A 22,691-nucleotide genomic window follows, 5' to 3' on the forward strand; every position below is an offset into this window, starting at 1 on the left:
TGTTGTGTTTTTTCCAGTTTTATTATTGTAATTGATTTCTAGTTGCATACAATTGTGGTTGGAAAGAATACTTGATATGATTTCAATCTTCTTAAAGTTATTGAGACTTTCTTGTAACCTAGCATATGATGTATTTTGGAGACTGTTTCATGTACATTTAAAAAGAATGTGTATTCCAATGCTGTTGGATGGAATGTTCTGTATATATCTATTAAGTGAATCTGGTCTAAATTATCATTTAAGACCAATGTTTCCTCACTGATTTTCTGTCTGGATGGTCTAACTATTGATATAAGTCTAAAGTAGCATTTAAAACCAATGCTTCCTTATTGATTTTCTGTCTGGATGATCTAACCATTGATGCAAGTGGAGTGTTAAAATGTCTTACTATTATTGTGTTTGTTACTGTTTATTTCTTCCTCTGTGTTAATATTTGCTTTATGTGTTTATATGCTTCTATACTGGGAGCATAGATATTTATAAATGTTATATCCTCTTGTTCAATTGACCTCTTTATCATTCTTACTATCTTGTTATAATAATTTAAAAGTGTATTTTAAGAATTGCTACTGCATTACATGGATTATCTTTTTCCATCTCTCCATTTTCAGTCCATGTGTGTATCTTTAGATCTGAGGTGAGTCTCTTGTAGCTAGCATATAAATAGGTCTTATTTTTTTAATCCTTCAGCTACCCTATGTACCTTGATTGGCACATTTAATCCATTTACTTTTAAAAATTATTGATAGCAATTTATAGATTCAATGCTATCCCTATCAAGCTACCAACAGTATTCTTCACAGAGCTAGAACAAATAATTTCACAATTTGTATGGAAATACAAAAAACCTCGAATAGCCAAAGCAATCTTGAGAAAGAAGAATGGAACTGGAGGAATCAACCTACCTGACTTCAGGCTCTACTACAAAACCACAGTTATCAAGACAGTATGGTACTGGCACAAAGACAGAAATATAGATCAATGGAACAAAATAGAAAGCCCAGAGATAAATCCATGCACCCATGGATACCTTATCTTTGACAAAGGAGGCAAGAATATACAATGGATTAAAGACAATCTCTTTAACAAGTGGTGCTGGGAAATCTGGTCAACCACTTGTAAAAGAATGAAACTAGAACACTTTCTAACACCATACACAAAAATAAACTCAAAATGGATTAAAGATCTAAACGTAAGACCAGAAACTATAAAACTCCTAGAGGAGAACATAGGCAAAACACTCTCTGACATAAATCACAGCAGGATCCTCTATGACCCACCTCCCAGAATATTGGAAATAAAAGCAAAAATAAACAAATGGGACCTAATTAACCTTAAAAGCTTCTGCACAACAAAGGAAACTATTAGCAAGGTGAAAAGACAGCCTTCAGAATGGGAGAAAATAATAGCAAATGAAGCAACTGACAAACAACTAATCTCAAAAATATACAAGCAACTCCTACAGCTCAACCCCAGAAAAATAAATGACCCAATCAAAAAATGGGCCACAGAACTAAATAGACATCTCTCCAAAGAAGACATACAGAGGGCTAACAAACACATGAAAATATGCTCAACATCACTCATTATCAGAGAAATGCAAATCAAAACCACTATGAGGTACCATCTCACACCAGTCAGAATGGCTGCGATCCAAAAGTCTACAAATAATAAATGCTGGAAAGGGTGTGGAGAAAAGGGAACCCTCTTACACTGTTGGTGGGAATGCAAACTAGTAGAGCCACCACGGAGAACACTGTGGAGATTCCTTAAAAAACTGGAAATAGAACTGCCTTATGATCCAGAAATCCCACTGCTGGGCATACACACTGAGGAAACCAGAAGGGAAAGAGACACGTGTACCCCAATGTTCATCGCAGCACTGTTTGTAATAGCCAGGACATGGAAGCAACCTAGATGCCCATCAGCAGATGAATGGATAAGAAAGCTGTGGTACATATACACAATGGAGTATTACTCAGCCATTAAAAAGAATACATTTGAATCAGTTCTAATGAGGTGGATGAAACTGGAGCCTATTATACAGAGTGAAATAAGCCAGAAGGAAAAACATCAATACAGTATACTAACGCATATATATGGAATTTAGAAAGATGGTAACAATAACCCGGTGTACGAGACAGCAAAAGAGACACTGATGTATAGAAGAGTCTTATGGACTCTGTGGGAGAGGGAGAGGGTGGGAAGATTTGGGAGAATGACATTGAAACATGTAAAATATCATGTAAGAAACGAGATGCCAGTCCAGGTTCGATGCACGATACTGGATGCTTCAGGCTAGTGCACTGGGACACCCAGAGGGATGGTATGGGGAGGGAGGAGGGAGGAGGGTTCAGGATGGGGAACACATGTATACCTGTGACGTATTCATTTTGATATTTGGCAAAACTAATACAATTATGTAAAGTTTAAAAATAAAATAAAATTTAAAAAAATTATTGATAAGTATATACTTACTGCCATTTTGTTAATTGTTTTCTGGTTGTTTTGTAGTTCTCTGTGTCTTGCTCTCCTTTCTTGTAATTTGATGACTATTTTTAGTGTTACATTTGGATTTCTTTTTCTTTACTTTTGTGTGGTTAATATGAAACTCATATATAACAACCTGCGTATGTAGTTGAGCATTTTAAGTTGATGATCTCTTAAGTCCAATGCATTCTAAAAGTTCTACATTTTTAATTCCCCCATGTTTTATGTTTTTATGTCATATTTTATAATTTTTTATTCCTTAACTACTTATTGTAGACATAGATGATTTTTTACTACTTTTTGTCTTTTAATGTTCCTACTTTCATCTTTTAATCAAGTGTTTGATCTACTACCTTTATTATACATTTGCATTTACCAATGACATTTTTCCTTTCATAATTTTCATATTTCTTGTTATGGCCTTTTCTCTTCCTCTTAAACAAGCTCCTTTAACATTTCTTGTAAGACAGGTTTAGTGTTGATAAACTCCTTTAGCTTTTGCTTGTCTGTAAATCTCTTTGTTGCCTTCAGTTCTGATCGACAACCTTGCCAAATGGAATAATCTTGGTTGTAGGATTTTTTCTTTTAACACTTTAAATATATCATGCCATGCCCTTCTGACCTGTAGAGTTTTTACTGAAAAGTCAGCTGATGATCTCAGAGTTCCCTTATATGTAACTAGTTGTTTTTCACTTGCTGCTTTTAAGTCTCTCTTCATTTCTAATTTTTTGAAATTTTAATTATAAATTAATTATATAATTTAATTATAATTTTTCTTGTTATGGACCTCTTTGGGTTCATCTTGTTTAGGACTTTCTGTGCTTCCTGGACCTAGGTATCTGTTTCCTTCTGCAGCTTAGTGAAATTTCCAGCTATCAATTCTTCAGCTAAGTTTTCTGCCCTTTTCTCTCTCTTTTCCTTCTGGGACCCCTACAATGCAAATATTAGTATACTTATTGTTGTCCCAGAAGTCCCTCAAACTATGTTCATTTTTTCTTATTTTTTTCTTTCCAGCTTGTGTAATTTCAATACTCTTTGTCTTCCAGATCATTGATCTCTATATCATCTAATCTACTGTTGATTTCTTCTAGTGAATTTTAAATTTCAGTTATTGTATTCTTCAACTCTGATTAGTTTTTTTTTTTTTTTTGTATATTCCACCTCTTTGCTAAAGTTCTCACTATGCCCATCCATTCTTCTCCCAAGTTTGGTGAGCATCTTTATGATCATACCCTAGAACTCTATATTGGGTATATTGCTTATCTCCATTTCATTTAGTTCTTTTTCTGATATTTTGTATCATTTTGCCTAATTTTCTGTGTTTATTTCTTTGTTAGGTAGTTTCATTAATCTCCTTCTTGGATAAGTGACCTTTTGTAGGAGATATCCTATGGGGCCCAGCAACATGCTCCTCTCTGCCCACCAGAGCCAAACACTTCAAGATTGTTCCCTACATGGGTTGTGTGTGCTTTTCTGTTGTGGCAAGGCTGTTTGCTATGTGCACACTGGTGGGCAAGGCGGGTTTCCAGCATCGCTGTCCACGAGATCCACCAGCATGCAACTGCTGCAAGCTTTCTGGTGGTCAGGATAGACCCCCAATGCAACTGGCTGTGAATCTTGGCAACTGCTCCAGGCACTCTGGTATGTAGAGCAGGCCCCCAGCATGGCTGGCTGTGAAGCCAGTGTCATGCTACTACTGCTGGCATGGTGGTGTGCTGGGCAGGCCTCTGGGTGGCTGGCTGTGATACCCTATACTGTGAAACTGCTGTGAGTGCACTATTTGGTGTGGCAGACGCCAGTGCAGCTGGCTTCATGGCCCAGCAGCATGCAACTCCTGTGGGCATAGCTGACTGTGTGGCTCAATGGTGTGCAGCTGCTGTAGACATGCTGGTGTGTATGGCATGCCCCCAGGACTAACAGGCTAGAAGGAGGATTCCAAAATTCACCAGCACCAGTGTCAGCACAGAGAAGGAGATCACAAAAATGGCTGCTGCCAGCATTTATGTCCCCAAGGGGAATCCCAACTGCCCCCTGTCTCTTTTTAGAGGCTCTCCAAGATCAGCAAGTAGATCTGATCTTGGCACCTTTCAAACTGCTATCTCTGCACTGTGACTCAGAGTGAGTGAGTTTTTGTGCACTCCATTTAGGAGTGGAGTCTTAGCTTCCTATAACCCAAAGACCCTCATGAACATGTCCTGCTGGTTTTCAGTGTCAGACATTTTGAGGGCTCATCTTCCTGGTGTGGGTCCCCTGGGTTTGGGAGCAAGAAGTGGGGATCAGATTCCTTGCTTTGGGGAGGACCTGCATGGCTGTGATTTTCCTCCTGCCTGTGGGTTGCTGCACTGGGGGTATGGTTCCTGACTAGAACACATCTGTGCCCATCCTACCCATTTTGTTGTGGTTACTTCTTTGTATTTTTAATTGTGAAGAATCTTCTCTGCTAGTCTTCAGGTTATTCTCAGAGATAGTTGCTCTGTAAGTAGTTATAATACTGTTGTGCCTGTGGGAGGAGGTGAGCTCAAGCCCTTCCCACTCCTCCATATTGATCCAGACCCCACTGGAAAAAGCAAATATAAAACACAATTTAAAAAATCTATCTGCTTAAAATGAAAATATCTCACAATACTAAGTATTGTCATCAGTGTAGAGAACCAAGAACTTTTATGTATTGTGGAGTGTAAAATAATACAACCACTTTGAAAAACATTTTCTAGCAGAGTTGAGGTTATGACTCACTGTCACTCTTCTATGACTCACTAATTTCTTTTCTATATATGTACCTAACAGAAAAGTATGCATCTGTGCAGATGGATACATAGACATAAATATTAATAGCAGCATTTTTCATGATAGCTAAAAATTGGAAAATCCCAAATGTCCATTAGCAGTGGGTTACACAAATACACTTTGGTGTGTTAATATAATGGAATATTATGCAACAATAACATGAATGGCTTTCACAAATATAATGCTGGGTAAGTAGAGCCAAACACAAATTACACATACCTTCTGATTTTTTTATATAGATCTAAGTAACTTGGAGAAGGAAATGGCAACCCACTCCAGTATTCTTGCCTGGAGAATCCCAGGGACGGGGGAGCCTGGTGGGCTGCCATCTATGGGGTCTCATAGAGTCGGACACGACTGAAGCGACTTAGCAGCAGCAGCAGCAAGAAACATGGAAAGTGAAACTGTACTGATTCAGAGATATGCATATGTAGGAAAAATTACAAAGCAATGAAGAAATTAATAAAAAAGAATAGTGGCTACTTCAAGGAGTGAGGGTGATACTGCAGCAAGAAAAAGACACATGGGGACTTCAAGAAGGTTGGCAATGTTTTATTTCTTGACCTTAGTGATAATCCACAAGTATTCATTTTTATATGCGTATCTATATTTCATTCTCATTTTTCTATATGATATCAAAACAATAACTTAAAAATAATGAGAAAATATGCAAAATGTTATGACAACCTCCGTGAATATTTAAATCAATTAATATATATTTGAAAAATATAGCTTAACAAGCTTGATTCAAGAAGATACAGAAATCATGAATAGACTATAACCATTAAAATAAATGAATGAGTATTAAAAAAACTTTTCATAATAAAGCAAAAATAAAATACTCTAGGCCTACCAAATATTAAAGGAAAAAATAACCCCAGTCTTCAATAAAACCTTCCAAGGAACATAGGTGAGAAGGAACATTTCCTAATTCATATTATGTGGTAATGATTTTCATAGTAAATATTACAATATATAATTATTACAATAAATAATTACAAAGGTATAAATAAAGAAGAATAAGTAAGGAATCACATTCATGAAAATAGATGAAAAATTATTAAGAAAATATTATCAAATAAATTCAGCGAGTATAAACAAAGTGATACATCAAGATCAAGGTTGGAAATAAATTATTGTAATCCACCATATTAACAGAATAGAGCATGGAAATCATATACATGCAGTAGAAGGTGTCTGACAAATGTCAAGCTGCATTCATAGTATTTTTTCAGACATTTAAGAATATAAAGAAACTTTCTTAACCAAATAAAATTTACCTTTAAATCCCTACAATAAACATCTTACTAAAAGAGTGAAATAAAGAAGTAGTTCCACTTAACAATGCTATTGGAGACCTTAATTCTCTCAGTAAGGCAAAAATAATAAAAAGTATAAGCATTATGAATGAAGAGATAAATCTGTCATTATTGAAAGGTGACATGATTATGAACTAGAAAACTCAAAATAATCTATAGACTAAACTGTGGATCCTGGAATATATATGTATACACACACACACACACACACACACACACACACTATATATAATTTACAGCCCTATATATCTGTGAATGAGTGATAGAAAATGAATAAAATTAAAATGTAGGAACATTAATTTCATCAGAAGCATGAAGTACTGTATCAGTACGGATCTTTTTTTTTCTTTTTTTTTTAAATTTTATTTTATTTTTAAACTTTATAATATTGTATTAGTTTTGCCAAACATCAAAATGAATCCACCACAGGTATACCCGTGCTCCCCATCCTGAACCCTCCTCCCTCCTCCCTCCCCGTACCCTCCCTCTGGGTCGTCCCAGTGCACCAGCCCCAAGCATCCAGTATCGTGCATCGAACCTGGACTGGTGACTCATTTCATACATGATATTATACATGTTTCAATGCCATTCTCCAAAATCTCCCCACCCTCTCCCTCTCCCACAGAGTCCATAAGACTCTTCTATACATCAGTGTCTCTTTTGCTGTCTCATACACAGGGTTATTGCTACCATCTTTCTAAATTCCATATATATGCGTTAGTATACTGTATTGGTGTTTTTCTTTCTGGCTTACTTCACTCTGTATAATAGGCTCCAGTTTCATCCACCTCATTAGAACTGATTCAAATGTATTCTTTTTAATGGCTGAGTAATACTCCACTGTGTATATGTACCACAGCTTTCTTATCCATTCATCAGCTGATGGGCATCTAGGTTGCTTCCATGTCCTGGCTATTATAAACAGTGCTGCGATGAACATTGGGATACACGTGTCTCTTTCCCTTCTGGTTTCTTCAGTGTGTATGCCCAGCAGTGGGATTTCTGGATCATAAGGCAGTTCTATTTCCAGTTTTTTAAGGAATCTCCACACTGTTCTCCATAGTGGCTGTACTAGTTTGCATTCCCACCAACAGTGTAAGAGGGTTCCCTTTTCTCCACACCCTCTCCAGCATTTATTGCTTGTAGACTTTTGGATCGCAGCCATTCCCAGACGGCTTCACAGCTGAATTCTACCAAAAATTTAGAGAAGAGCTAACACCTATCCTGCTCAAACTCTTCCAGAAAATTGCAGAGGAAGGTAAACTTCCAAACTCATTCTATGAGGCCACCATCACCCTAATACCAAAACCTGACAAAGATCCCACAAAAAAAGAAAACTACAGGCCAATATCACTGATAAACATAGATGCAAAAATCCTTAACAAAATTCTAGCAATCAGAATCCAACAACACATTAAAAAGATCATACACCATGACCAAGTGGGCTTTATCCCAGGGATGCAAGGATTCTTCAATATCCGCAAATCAATCAATGTAATACACAACATTAACAAATTGAAAAATAAAAACCATATGATTATCTCAATAGATGCAGAGAAAGCCTTTGACAAAATTCAACATCCATTTATGATAAAAACTCTCCAGAAAGCAGGAATATAAGGAACATACCTCAACATAATAAAAGCTATATATGACAAACCCACAGCAAACATTATCCTCAATGGTGAAAAATTGAAAGCATTTCCTCTAAAGTCAGGAACAAGACAAGAGTGCCCACTTTCACCATTACTATTCAGTATGGATCTAATCAGGAAAGGCATCACACATGGCAGGAAAGAGTGTAAATTTGATACAAATTCTTATTAGCTATGACAAAAGAATAACTATAAGATATAAAGAAACTCTGTATGACACCCTAGGGCTGAGAGTTCAGTACACTATACAGAAGAGAAATTGGTTGATTTAGCCAGGCTGGTTCTGGTCTACAGTCTCTGGACAAGTAAAAGGCAATGCAACCCTCTGGAGCATAGGCAGGGAGAAGGTAATCAGTAAACTGGTGACTTGGATGTACAGTGGGTGAGTAGAGAGGATGGGACCCTCCAGGCCACAGACAGGCGTATGATAGGTTCTGCAGAAAAATCAGAGGACTGGTGTGGGTGAGTAGCCTTCAGGGAAACAGGCACAGGAGGGAGGACTTTGAGTAAACATGCTAGTAATAATTATTCTGGGGTAGAGAATCTTAGGGGTTCCGGTTTCTGTGTTGAGAGGTTCTGTGGACAGATTACTGCCATACAGGGGCTGCAAGGTTATTGAGGGACCCTGAGTTCTAGGCCTGTGGCTGAGGCAGCTGCCTACTAAGCTGACTCACACCTACACCATGAACTCACCCTGCCACAGCTGGAAATTGAAGCAAAGCCTCTCTTTCAATGTCCCTCTACTGCCATCTACTGAGAAAGTTTAACATCATGCGTAGTTAAAAGCAGAAATGCTTAATAGAAGTACATTTTCAGACCATGTATTGAAGGATATATTCCAAGCCGAGAGGTAATAAATCGGTAACTGACACAAATACCACAGAATAAATTACAGAATGTAAAAACCTATGTAGAAAAACTATAAAGCTTTATTCAGAGATGCTGCTATAGGTTAAACTGTGTCCCCCACCACCATCCCAAATTCATGTGTTGGAATTGTAAGCCCTAGTACCTAAGAATGTGAACTTATTTGTAAATAGTCATTGCAGTTGTAATTAGTTAAGTAATTAGTAATTGTAATTACTAATTGTAAAAGTAATTGTAATTAGTTAAGTTAAAGTCATTACAGTGGACCCTAACCCAATATGACTGATGTCCTTATAAAAAGGGGAAATTGAGGAAAAGAAAAATAAATGGAGGAAAGACCACAAGAAGACACATAGGGAGAAGACAACCAAAAGAGTGAAAGAGGTATGGGACAGATTTTCTTTCACAGCCCTCGGAAAGAATCAACCTTGCCAATACCCTCATTTCGGATTTCTAACTTCCAGACAGTGGTATGTGCGTGTATGTATGTATGTATGTATGTGTGTGTGTGTGTGTGTGTGTGTATATATATATATATATATATATACATATATATACATATATATATGCTGTGTTTGCTGTTTAAGCCATTAAGTTGGTGGTATTTTATAGCAGCCCTACTAAACCAATGTCCTTTTCATCATAGTGGACTGAAATGCAAAAGTAGGAAGTCAAGAGATACTTGGAGTAACAGGCAAGTTTGGCCATGGATTACAAAATGAGGGAGGGCAAAGGCTAACAGAGTTTTGCCAAGAGAACACGCTATTCTTAGCAAACACCTTCTTCCAACAATACAAGAGATGACTCTATTCATGGACATCACCAGATGGTCAATACTGAAATCATATTGATTATATTCTTTGCAGCTGAAGATGGAGAAGCTCTATAAAGTCAGAAAAAATAAGACCTGGAGTTGACTGTGGCTCAGATCATCAGCTCCTTACTGTAAATATCAGACTTAAATTGAATAAAGTAGGGAAAACCACTAGGCCATTCAGGTATGACCTAAATCAAATCCCTTATGAATATACAGTAGAAGTGACAAATAGATTCAAGGGATTAGATCTGACAGAGTGACTGAAGGACTATGGAGAGAGGTTCATAACATTGTACAGGAGGTGGTGACCAAAACCATCCCAAAGAAGTAGAAATGCAAGAAGGCAAAATGGTTGTCTGAGGAGGCTTACAAATAGCTGAGAAGAGAAGCAGAAGGCAAAGGAGAAAGGAAAAGATATACCCATCTGAATGCAGAGTTCCAAAGAATAGCAAGGAGAGTAAGAAGTCCTTCTTAAGTGAACAATGCAAAGAAATAGAGGAAAACAATAGAATGGGAAAGACTAGAGATCTCTTCAAGAAAACTAGAGATACCAAGGGAGTATTTCATGCAAAGATGGGCTCAATAAAGAACAAAAACGGTAAGGACCTAACAGAAGCAGATGAGATTAAGGAGAGGTGGCAACAATACACAGAAGAATGGTACAAAAAAGGTCTTAAGAACATGGATAAACATGATGGTGTGGTCACTCACCTAGAACCAGATATATTGGAGTGTGAAGTCAAGTGAGCCTTAGGAAGCATTACTACGAACAAAGCTAGTGGAGGTGATGGAATTCCAGGTGAGCTATTACAAATCCTGAAAGATGATGCTGTCAAAGTGCTGCACTCAATATGCCAGCAAATTTGGAGAACTCAGCAATGGCCACAGGAATAGAAAAGGTCAGTTTTCACTTCAATCCCAAAGAAGGGTAATTCAAAGAATGTTCAATCTACCACACAATTGCACTCATTTCACATGCTGGCAAGCTAATGCTCAAAATCCTTTAGGTAGGCTTCAGTAGTACATGAACTGAGAACTTCCACATATACAAGCTGGATTTAGAAAAGGCAGAGGAACCAGAGATCAAATTGCCAACATCTGTTGGATCATAGAAAAAGCAAGAGAATTCCAGAAAATCACTTGCTTCTGCTTCATTGACTCAACTAAAGCCTTTGACTGTGTGGATCCCAAAAAACTGTGGGACATTCTTAAATAGAATGGAATACCAGACCACTTTACCTGCCTCCTGAGAAACTTGTATGCAGGTCAGGAAGCAACAGTTACAACCGGACATGAAACAACTGACTAATTCAAAATTGGGGAAGGAAAACATCAGTGCTGTATATTGTCACTTGTTTATTTAACTTATACGCAGAGTCCATTATGTGAAATGCCGGGCTAGATGGATCAAAAACTGGAATCAAGACTGCCAGGAGAAGGAGGCGGTCCTAAAATAACAGAGGAATAGGATGGGGAGACCACTTTCTCCCCCACAAATTCACCGAAAGATCAGTTGAACGCTGAGCAAATTCCACAAAACAACTTTTGAATGCTGCTGGAGGACATCAGGCACCCAGAAAGGCAGCCCATTGTCTTCAAAAGGAGGTAGGACAAAATATAAAAGATAAAAAGACAGACAAAAGAGGTAGGGACAGAGATCAGTCCCGGGAAGGGAGTCTTAAAAGAGAAGTTTCCAAACACCAGGAAACATTCTCACCAGCGGGTCTGTGGGGAGTCTTGGAATCTCAGAGGGCAACATAACTGCGAGGAAAAATAAATAAATAAATAAAACCCACAGATTACGTGCCTAACAGCAACTCCCAGCACTCACAGCCACCACCAGCACGCGGGGGCTGAACAGGGAGGCACAGGATGCATTGGTTACAATAATGACCAGGCCCAAATGCCCTGAGGGCAATCTGAGGAAACTAACATGAGATAGCAACCCAGACTGTGGGATAGCCAGAGAGAGAGAAGGAAAAAAGAGAGAGAGAGAGAGAGAGAGAGAGAGAACTATCCTGCAAAAAGCCCTAACCTAAGACACTACCAGGCCCACTCACAGAACAAAGGCCTGAGCAAATACCAGAGGAGAGCTAGCAGGCTGCGGACCGGCCCATTCCCCGCTGGAGACAAACAGGCAGGGGGCAGCCAGAGCCAGAAAGTGGCAATCGCGGCCCCAGAGAGGCACCCTCTACCAAACTGCAAGCAGGCTTCATTGCTAACCAAGACTTCTTGGGATTCTGTATAGTTGACATCCGCCAGGAGGGTCACAGCCAGAGATCAGCTTCCCAGAAGACTCACACGGCACACCTGAGAAGGCGCACCTATTGTACACCCAGAAAACCGAGCAGCTGGGACGGAGGCGGCGATAAGACGCACCCCCCACCTGCCGGTGACTGTGCTCACCAAGCACCTGGTCACCTGAGCTGCTCGAACCTGGGAAGGGCACAAAACACAGGCCCAACAGGGTATGCACCTTTGTGAAGTACCCGAGAATCTGAACCTGAGCTGCTTAGACCTGGGAAGTGCACGCAACCCAGGGCCCGCCTCAGACAGTTCCTGTCAGAGCAACCTAGAGCCTGAGAAGTGTAGACCTTGAAAGCACACACGCCATGAGCGGGGGCAAACCCAGTGCGTTTGAAACACTGTGAGCACTCCCCACATACGCCAATGATATTTGTTTGCAGTGTTCCTCCCTCCCCACAGCACGACTGAACAAGTGAGCCTAAATAAGCGACCACCATCACCCCCTTGTGTCAGGGTGGAAATTAGACACTGAAGAGACCAGCAAACAGAAGAAGCTAAAATAGAGGAAACCACTTTGGAAGTGACAGGTGCAATAGATTAAAACCCTGTAGTTAGCACTGACTACATTGGAAGGGGCCTATAGATCTTGAGAAGTATAAGCCAGATCCAGGAACTATCTGAAACTGAGCTGACCCCACACTGTCCGCAACAGCTTCAGAGAAATTCCTAGATATATTTTCACTATTATCATTTTTAAATTTTTTTAATTTTAAAGTCTTCTATTACTCCTTTAATTTTCATTTTTATAACCTACTATTACCTTGAAAAAAGACCCTATTTTTAAAGCAATCATATATATATTTTATAATTTTTGTGACTTTGTTTTGTTTTTTTAATATTGTATTTTTGCGAGTCTAACCTCTACTCTAGATTTTTAATCTTTGTTTTTTGGTATTTGTTACCAATTTTGTACCTTTAAGAACCCAATCTTCAGTACCCATTTTTACTTGGGAGTGTGATTACTGGCTAGATTGCTCTCTCCCCTTTTGATTCCCTCTTCTCCTCCTGGTCACCTCTATCTCCCTCTTTCCTCTTCTCCATGTAACTCTGTGAACCTCTCCAGGTGTCCCCCACTGTGGAGAAACTTTTCATCATTAACCTAAATGTTTTATCATCAGTGCTGTATAGATGGAGAAGTCTTGGGGCTACTGAAAGAATAAGACTGAAAACCAGAGGCAGGAGGGTTAACCCCAAAACCTGAGAACACCAGAGAACTCCTGACTCCAGGGAACATTAATCGATAAGAGCTCATCCAAAAGCCTCTATACCTATACTGAAACCAAGCACCACCCAAGAGCCAACAAGTTTCAGAGCAAGACATACCATGCAAATTTTCCAGCAACACAGGAACACAGCCCTGAGCTTCAATATACAGGCTACCCAAAGTCACACCAAACACACTGGCATCTCAAAACTCACTACTGGACATTTCATTGCACTCCAGAGAGAAGAAATCCAGCTCCATCCACCAGAACACTGACACAAGCTTCCCTAACAAGGAAACCTTGAAACGCCACCTGTCCAACCCCACCCACAGTGAAGAACCTCCACAATAAAGAGGAACCACAAACTGTCAGAATATGGAAAGGCCACCTGAAACACAGCAATATAAACAAGACAAAAAGTCAGAGAAATACTCAGCAGGTAAAGGAACAGGATAAATGCCCACCAAACCAAACAAAAGAGGAAGAGATAGGGAATTTACCTGATAAAGAGTTCCAAATAATGATAGTGAAAATGATTCTAAATCTTGAAAAAAAAAAATGGAGTTACAGATAAATAGCCTGGACACAAGGATTGACTAGATGCAAGAAATGTTTAACAAGGATAGAAAAAATAAAAGAGTCAATATATAATGAATAATGCAATAAATGAGATAAAAAAACACTCTGGAGGGAACCAACAGTAGACTAACAGAGGCAGAAGATAGGATAAGTGAGGTAGAAGATAGAATGGTAGAAATAAATGAAGCAAAGAGGAAAAAAGAAAAAAGAATTAAAAGAAATGAGGACAACCTCAGGGACCCCTGGGACAAGGTTAAACGCCCCAACATTCAAATCATAGGAGGCCCAGAAGAAGAAGACAAAAAGAAAGACCATGAGAAAATACTTGAGGAGATAACAGTTGAAAACTTACTTAAATGGAGAAAGAAATAGCCACCCAGTCCAAGAAACCCAGAGAGTCCCAAATAGGATAAACCCAAGGCAAAACACCCCAAGACACATATTAATCAAATTAACAAAGATCAAACACAAAGAACAAATATTAAAAGCAGCAAGGGAAAAACAACAAATAACACACAAGGGGATTCACATAAGGACAACAGCTGATCTTTCAATGGAAACTCTTCAGGCCAGAAGGGAATGGAAGGACATACTTAAAGTGATGAAAGAGAAAATCCTACAAGCCAGATTACTGAACCCAGCAAGGAACTCATTCAAATGTGAAGGAGAAATCAAAAGCTTTACAGACAAGCAAAAACTCAGAGAATTCAGCACCACCAAACCAGCTCTTCAACAGATGCTAAAGGATCTTCTCTAGACAGGAAACACAGAAAGCGTGTATAAACTCGAATCCAAAACAATAAAGTAAATGTCAATGGGATCATACATATCAATAATTACCTTAAATGTAAATGGGTTGAATGCCCCAACCAAAAGACAAAGACTGGCTGAATGGATACAAAAACAAGACCCCAGCATATGTTGTCTACAAGAGACCCACCTCAAAACAAGGGACACATACAGACTGAAAATGAATGGCTGGAAAAAGGTATTCCATGCAAATAGAGACCAAAAGAAAGCAGGAGTAGCAATAGTCATATCAGATAAAATAGACTAAAATAAAGGCTGTGAAAAGAGACAAAGAAGGACATTACATAATGATCAAAGGATCAATCCAAGAAGAAGATATAACAATTATAAATATATATGCACCCAACATAGGAGCACCACAATGTGTGAGACAAATGCTAACAGGTATGAAAGGGGAAATTAACAATAACACAATAATAGTGGGAGACTTTAATAATAACCCATTCACACCTATGGATAAATCAGCTAAACAGAAAATTAACAAGGAAACACAAACTTTAAATGATACAATAGACCAGTTAGACCTAATTGATATCTATAGGACATTTCACCCCAAAACAATGAATTTCACCTTTTTCTCAAGCGCACACGGAACCTTCTCCAGGATAGATCACATTCTGGGCCATAATTCTAGCCTTGGTAAATTAAAAAAAAATTGAAATCATTCCAAGCATCTTATTCTGATGACAATGCAGTAAGATTAGATGTCAATTACAGGAGAAAAACTATTAAAACTTCCAACGTATGGAGGCTGAACAACATGCTGCTGAATAACCAACAAATTACAGAAGAAATCAAAACAGAAATCAAAATATGCATAGAAATGAATGAAAATGAAAACACAACAACCCCAAACCTATGGGACACGTTAAAAGCATAGCTAAGGGGAAGGTTCATAGCAATACAGGCATACCTCAAGAAACAAGAAAAAAGTCAAATAAATAACCTAACTCTACACCTAAAGCAACTAGAAAAGGAAGAAATGAAGATTCCCAGAGTTAGTAGAAGGAAAGAAATCTTAAAAATCAGGGCAGAAATAAATGCAAAAGAAACAAAAGAGACCATAGCAAAAATCAACAAAGCTAAAAGCTGGTTCTTTGAGAAGATAAATAAAACTGACAAACCTTTAGCCAGACTCATCAAGAAACAAAGGGAGAAGAATCAAATAAACAAAATTAGAAATGAAATGGAGAAATCACAACGGATAATACAGAAATACAAAGGATCATAAGAGACTACTATCAGCAATTATATGCTAATAAAATAGACAACTTGGAAGAAATGGACAAATACTTAGAAAAGTACAACATTCCAAAACTGGACCAGGAAGAAATAGAAAATCTTAACATAACCATCACAAGCACAGAAATTGAAACTGTAATCAGAAATCTTCCATCAAACAAAAGCCCAGGACCAGAGGGCTTCACAGCTTAATTCTACCAAAAATTTAGAGAAGAGCTAACACCTGTCCTACTCAAACTCTTCCAGAAAATTGCAGAGGAAGGTAAACTTCCAAACTAATTCTATGAGGCCATCATCACGCTAACACAAAAACCAGACAAAGATGCCACAAAAAAAGAAAACTACAGGCCAATATCACTGATAAACATAGATGCAAAAATTCTTAACAAAATCTTAGCAAAAAGAATCCAACAACATATTAAAAAGGTCATACATCATGACCAAGTGAGCTTTATCCCAGGGATGCAAGGATTCTTCAATATCTGCAAATCAATCAACATAATACACCACATTAACAAATTGAAAGATAAAAACCATATGATTATCTCAATAGATGCAGAGAAAGCCTTTGACAAAATTCAACATCCATTTATGATAAAAACCCTCCAGAAAGCAGGAATAGAAGGAACATACCTCAACATAATAAAAGCTATATATGACAAACCCACAGCAAACATTATCCTCATTGGTGAAAAACTGAAAGCATTTCCCCTGAAGTCAGGAACAAGACAAGGGTACCCATGCTCACCACTACTATTCAACATAGTTTTGGAAGTTTTGGCCATAGCAATCAGAGCAGAAAAAGAAATAAAAGGAATCCAGATTGGAAAAGAAGAAGTAAAACTCTCACTGTTTGCAGATGACATGATCCTCTACAAAAAAAAAAAAACCCTAAAGACTCCACCAGAAAATTATTAGAGCCAATCAGTGAATATAGTAAAGTTGCAGGATATAAAATTAACACACAGAAATCCCTTGCATTCCTATACACTAACAATGAGAAAACAGAAAGAGAAATTAAGGGAGTAATTCCATTCACCATTGCAACGAAAAGAATAAAATACTTAGGAATAAATCTACCTAAAGAAACTAAAGACCTATATATAGAAAACTATAAAACACTGGTGAAAGAAATCAAAGAGGATACAAATAGATGGAGAAATATACCATGTTCATGGATTCGAAGAATCAGTGTAGTGAAAATGCATGTACTTCTCAAAGCAATCTATAGATTCAATGCAATCCCTATCAAGCGACCAATGGTATTTTTCACAGAACTAGAACAAATAATTTCACAATTTGTATGGAAATACAAAAAACCTCAAATAGCCAAAGCAATCTTGAGAAAGAAGAATGGAACTGGAGGAATCAACCTGCCTGACTTCAGGCTATACTACAAAGCCACAGTCATCAAGACAGTATGGTATTTGCAAAAAGACAGAAATATAGATCAGCGGAACAAAATAGAAAGCCAGAGATAAATCCATGCACCCATGGATACCTTATCTTTGACAAAGGAGGCAAATATATACAATGGAGAAAAGACAATCTCTTTAACAAGTGGTGCTGCGAAAACTGGTCAACCACTTGGAAAAGGATGAAACTAGAACACTTTCTAACACCATACACAAAAATAAACTCAAAATGGGTTAAAGATCTAAACATAAGACCAGAAACTATAAAACTCCTAGAGGAAAACATAGGCAAAACACTCTCGGACATAAATCACAGCAGGATCCTCCATGACCCACCTTCCAGAGTAACGGAAGTAAAAGCAAAAATAAACAAATGGGACCTAATTAACCTTAAAAGCTTTTGCACAACAAAGGAAACTATAAGCAAGGTGAAAAGACAGCCTTCAGAATGGGAAAAAAATAATAACAAACCAAGCAACTGACAAAGAATTAATCTCAAAAATATGCAAGCAACTCCTGTAGCTCAATTCCAGAAAAATAAATGACCCAATCAAAAAATGGGCCAAAGAACTAAACAGACATTTCTCCAAAGAAAACATACAGATGGCTAACAAACACATGAAAAGATGCTCAACATCACTCATTATCAGAGAAATGCAAATCAAAATCACAGTAAGGTACCATCTCACACCAGTCAGAATGGCTGCGATCCAACATCTACAAACAATTAATGCTGGAGAGAGTGTGGAAAAAAGGGAACCCTCTTACACTGTTGGTGGGAATGCAAACTAGTACAGCCACTATGGAGAACAGTGTGGAGATTCCTTTAAAAACTGGAAATAGAACTGCCATATGACCCAGCAATCCCACTGCTGGGCATACACATCGAGGAAACCAGAATTGAAAGAGACACGTGTACCCCAATATTCATCGCAGCACTGTTTATAATAGCCAGGACATGGAAGCAACCTAGATGTCCATCAGCAGATGAATGGATAAGAAAGCTGTGGCACATATACACAATGGAATATTACTCAGCCATTAAAAAGAATACATTTGAATCAGTTCTAATGAGGTGGATGAAACTGGAGCCTATAATACAGAGTGAAGTAAGCCAGAAAGAAAAACACCAATACAGTATACTAACGCATATATATGGAATTTAGAAAGATGGTAATGATAACCCTGTATGCAAGACAGCAAAAGAGACACAGATGTGTAGAACAGTCTTTTGGACTCTGTGGGAGAGGGAGTGGGGTGATGATATGGGAGAATGGCATTAAAACATGTATAATATCATATAAGAAAGGAATCGCCAGTCCAGGTTCGATGCATGAGACAGGGTGCTCGGGGCTGGTGCACTAGGATGACCCAGAGGGATGGGATGGGAAGGGAGGTGGGAGGGGGGTTCAGGATGGGGAACACATGTACACCTGTGGCGGATTCATGTCAATGTATGGCAAAACCACTACAATATTGTAAAGTAATTAGCCTCCAATTAAAATAAATAAATTTTAAAAATAAAATAAAATTTTAGCATAGATATATAAACATAAATTCAAAACCATCAGCAATATGATAAACTGAAATGCATTGTAAAATTTCCATTATTCAAATAAAAAATTAAATTTTCTTAAAAAAAAAGATTGCCAGGAGAAATATGAATAACCTCAGATACGCAGATAATAATAATATGGCAGAAAGCAAAGAGAAATTAAAGAGCCTCTTGGTGAAGGTGAAAGAGGAGAGTGAAAAAGCTGGCTTGAAACTCAACATTCAAAAAATGAAGATCATGGCATCTGCTCCCATCACTTCTCAGCAAATAGAAGGGGAAAAAAGAGGAAACAGTGAGAGATTTTATTTTCTTGTGCTCCAAAATCACTGTGAACAGTGACTGGAGCCATGAAATTAAAAGAAACTTGCTCCTTGGAAGGAAAGCTATGACAAACCTAGACAACATATTAAAAAGCAGAGACATAATTTTGCTGACAAAGGTCTGTATAGTCAAAGCTATGGTTTTTCCAGTAGTCATGTATGGATGTGAAAGTTGCACCATAATGGTGGCTGAACGACAAATAATTGATGCTTTCAAACTGTGGTGCTGAAGAGGACTCTTGAGAGTCCTTTGGACAGCAAGGAGATCAAACCAGATAATCCTAAAGGAAACAAACCCTGAGTATTCATTGGAAGGACTGAAGCTCCAATACTTTGGCCACCTGATGTGAAGCACAGACTCATTGGAAAACACCCTGATGCTGGGGAAGACTGAGGGCAGGAGGAGAAGTGGGCAACAGAGGATGAGATGGTTGGATGGCATCACGACTCAATGGACATGAGTTTGAGCAAACTTTGGGAGATGGTGAAGGACAGGGAAATCTGGCACGCTTTATTCCACAGGGTCACAAAGAGTAGGACACGACTGAGCTACTGAACAACAATAACAATTTTGTTATAGAAGTCTACTAATGTAATACAGATTTTGGTACCAGGAAGCAGGGTGCTGATGTAACAAATGCCTAAAAATGTGAGAATAGCTTTGGAATTATATAATACCAGAGTAAGGTGAACCCCTAATCTAATATGACTGGTGTCCTTACAAAATTCATACCCAGAGGGGATGCCATGTAAAAAATGGAGTTATGCTTCCACAAGATATGGAAATACCAGAGGCTAGGAGAAAGGCATGGGACAGATTGTCCCTCATAGCCCTCAAAAAGAAGCACCTGCTGGTACCTTTATCTTGAACTTCTAGCCTTCAGAATCATGAGACAATAAAGTCCTGCTATTTCAACAACTCCGTCTGTGATATCTTGTTACTGCAATCTAAACTGAAAACTAATACAGATAATAGTCATTCATCAAATAGAGAAATGTACTGTGTTCACTGACTGAGAAACTCAATCTTGTAAAGACATTAGTTCTCTCTGGATCATTTTAAAGATTCAATATAATCACAAACAAAAATACCAACAATCACTGTATTAAATATTACAGTGATTGTAATTTTAGATTACAATTGTAATTTTACAGTGAGGCAATTTTAATTGTAATTTTACAGTGAGGCAATTTTAATTGTAATTTTACAGTGAGGCAATTTTAAATATCATGTAGTAATGCAGTTGGTCAAGAATACCAAAGAGGTAGAAAAATGTAGGAAAATGTTCAATAGTACAGGCAGTCTTTACTTTGTGTGGTAGTTGAGGACCATAAAAGCTGAAAGCAAACAAAGAGATTGTAATAATCAGTAGGAAAAATTATGATTGTTCTGTGAATGTTAGACATTTTTGTCAAAAGTTAAAAACTCTCTAATTTTGGTTATACATGTGTAAGAATTTTTTTAAAATATTAATACTAAGGCTGTCATTTAAGACATTAGAAATTCTGAGAAATAAACTGTCAAATATTTCTGAGGGTTCCTTTACTGTAAAGTTATTTTATGCTATTCATAGCATCGTTATTCCTAATACTCCCAAATGGGAAAGAACACAAATGCTCCTCATTATTAGAAGTGGTGCATATATTTTAGAATTCATAGAATGGTATTTACACAGCAATAACAAATAAGGAAACTATAGTTACTAGTATCAAGATAAACAACTTTCATTAGAGTGAGAAAAATTAATTAATACGTCAAAAGGAGTAAACAGAGTATGACTACATATTAAAGGGTTTAAGAATAGGAAACTATAGTGTGAAGGGGTGTATGCAAATATGGTTGAAGTATCAATAAATACAAGGTAAAGATTTTTACAAAGGTCAGGAAAGGTGTACTTTGAGTGGGGATGTATTTGAGAAGGGGCACACTAAGGGTTTATAAATTACATGAAGTGGTCTTTAAATTAGGTTATTGTTACACAAGTGTATGCTTTAAAATTATTATTTTGAATGCACACATTTTATATCATATACTGCAATTTACTGATACATATTTTGTGCTATCCTTAAAAATGAAGACTTAGATTTCATGAGTGGAAAAGAAATGCAGGAAACATCTGGGAGACTCTAATGTTCTATTTCTTGACATATACAAAGACATGTGTGTATATATATCTTACAATAAAAATAATTTCATGTCCATGTAATATGTATGCTTTTGTATATTTTCTTTTACAAATAGGCTAGTATATATTTGGGAAACAATGGTAGGCTTTAGCCCAATTAAATATATTGGAAGTACCTCCAAAATCATCTCAATTTGGGGCTTTGTTGTTGTTGTTACTGTTCTGCTCAACAACCTGAAACATGACTTTGAGTTTGGAACTTTCGGACAAGGCCAGGATGCCCAGCAAAAAGAAAAACTAGAGAAAGGACAATGAGGGGGATATCTGAGCCACATATTAGAAATATATCAACTTTTGATGAAGGTCCTTTCTGAAACCTAAGAGTGGCCAAAGTAGATCATTGAAATTCAGGTATGGATCACTCGCTATTTTATTTCTGCACAGTGAGCAACTCAACTGGTGCCTGTCAGGGATTCCCTCTAGACTTCCCTGCTCATCACACCTTCTTGAAGCATGACGTACAACCTCCTGATGCCTTCCCGTATGGTAAGTTTGAATTGCTTTTTATTTTCTGTAAGATGAGAGATCTCATCTAATTACCTTAAGCTCTCAGTTCGTGTTGCAGGCTCCATGGAGAACTTGCCATTTGAAGGAGCAAACAATGTTTGGAACAGCAGAGGCTACTGAGCCTGGGACTGAAAGGCCCACCAAAGGTTGGGAGACAACTGTCAAGACTCTGGTCATGACCACAGACCAAGGAGGAGGGGCAGGCCCCACAAAACCAAGGGACAGGCTGCTAAGCCTTGATATTAATACCATGGCCACTTTCTTCCATAATACAAACACCTGTTAAAATTTCAGATGGCAAAAATTAGTGTTCAATGAGGAGGGTCTCTTTCATATTCCCCTGACTCCCAGCACCACTGCCAGAGGTAACAACCACAAACACTTCAGCCTGTGCTCCCTGTAGAGCTAGATCTTTAGATGTGTAAGTATAGATACATATCAACATTTCTTTTTCCATTTTTATTTTATGGAGTTATATTCTACCCTATATCAAAAAGAAGGCCTGTAGTAGGCCCCTCCCATATTGGGAAAATTCACAAATAGACTCACCCTGCTCAAAAAAGAGGCCTTCTGTGCAGCCTGTGTTCATCTGTGGCCAAGAATGGCCCTGGCTACATTTTAGACCTCTGC

The 22,691-nt window shown here is 37.9% G+C and overlaps 1 pseudogene; it reads left to right on the plus strand.

The window, feature by feature from the left end:
- Nucleotides 1-4,194: 4,194 nt before the first annotated feature.
- The window catches only part of LOC133242630 (histone-lysine N-methyltransferase SETMAR-like), a 29,634-nt pseudogene continuing 11,137 nt past the window's right edge, over nucleotides 4,195-22,691 (plus strand).

This window comes from Bos javanicus, chromosome X (assembly GCF_032452875.1).
Source record: "Bos javanicus breed banteng chromosome X, ARS-OSU_banteng_1.0, whole genome shotgun sequence".
NCBI lineage: Eukaryota > Metazoa > Chordata > Mammalia > Artiodactyla > Bovidae > Bos > Bos javanicus.